General features: G+C 59.1%; 1 long non-coding RNA gene across 1 annotated transcript; it reads right to left on the bottom strand.

Annotated features, from left to right (window-relative positions):
* Window positions 1-523: 523 nt before the first annotated feature.
* Window positions 524-1,121, bottom strand: LOC130601492 (uncharacterized). The gene is made up of 3 exons (XR_008972689.1): window positions 1,034-1,121; window positions 881-953; window positions 524-792 (listed from the first exon to the last, which is right to left on the bottom strand). It is a non-coding gene; the product is annotated as an uncharacterized LOC130601492 (long non-coding RNA).

Here is a 1,121-nt window from a genome sequence, read left to right as displayed (position 1 = left end):
TCGTCTTCCACAGCCCCCCCAGGCCCTGCTCCCTGGTACCCGGGATGGGGGGGTCCCGGTGCCCCATTACCCCCCCCATCACCCGGTTCTCTCCAATGGTGCTATTGCCGTGTACAGCCCCTGCCACCGGGTTTTTAACTCAATAAAGGTGCCCCCCCATCCTGCCCCCCCCCCCGTTTATTTATATAGTCCTTGTGCAGCTGCTGTGGTCTCTGCCCGCGGGATGGATGCACGGACACAGGGATGGACACGGGGATGGGGCTGAGGGTTCCATTCTAAGCGTTTATTGAATCATCCCGGTGTACAAAGAGGCGGTGGCGGGATTAGGATCGCTCCGGTTAGGATTGCACTGGCCCCGCCGCTGCTTTCCCATTGGATTTCTTGGCACTAAAGGAGAATCTGGCTGCAGGCAGGTCCCGCCGCCCCCCCCTCCCACCCCGGGTACCACGGGGACACGGTGACTCTGGAAAGCTCCAGAACGTATCAGCCATGGGATACGGGACCTGGGATAAGGGGGTGGGGAGGTGGGAAACAGGGGGTTGGGGAGAGCCAAATTCCAGCAGGATCCACAAATTGGCCGGTTTCTAATCAAAGAAAAGCTTGAACAAGAGAAAAACCCACAGAGGCGAAAGCTTCCGGCTGCTTCTTACGGCAGCAAAGCGCAACCCTGGAATGCACCAGAGAGAACAGGGATGGGCGGGATGGGGACAGGGATGGGGATGGGATGGGGATGGGAGGGGGACAGCTCCACCTCAGCCTGGAGCCGCTTCACTTCTTCTCCTTCTTCTTGTTCTGTGGGAAGAAAGGGGTGGTTGAGCACTGGGGGGCTCTGAGGGGTGGGTATGTCCTCCCCAGGCCATGCCCAGGCCCCATCACCCACCTCGGTCATGCCCAGGATCATGAGGAGCTCCCGGAAGATGTTGACGAAGTCAAGGAAGAGATCGACGCAATGCCTATGTGATGGGGCAATGAGATCGGGGGGGCTGTCCTGTCCCATCCCCTCCCATTCCACCTCATGTCCCCCAGCACGCACCAGATGTAATCCTTATCCCCGCTCTCTGCCTTCTCAATGATGAGCTGCGTGTCAAAGAGCACGAAGCCGCAAATGATCATCAGTCCCA

The sequence above is a fragment of the Pezoporus wallicus genome, unplaced genomic scaffold (assembly GCF_028554395.1).
Source record: "Pezoporus wallicus isolate ANWC-B61680 ecotype Strahan unplaced genomic scaffold, APGP_CSIRO_Pwel_v1 contig_9120, whole genome shotgun sequence".
NCBI classification, from domain to species: Eukaryota; Metazoa; Chordata; class Aves; order Psittaciformes; family Psittacidae; genus Pezoporus; species Pezoporus wallicus.
Note: the sequence above shows the minus strand (reverse complement) of the source record. Positions and strands in the feature narration are given on the sequence as shown.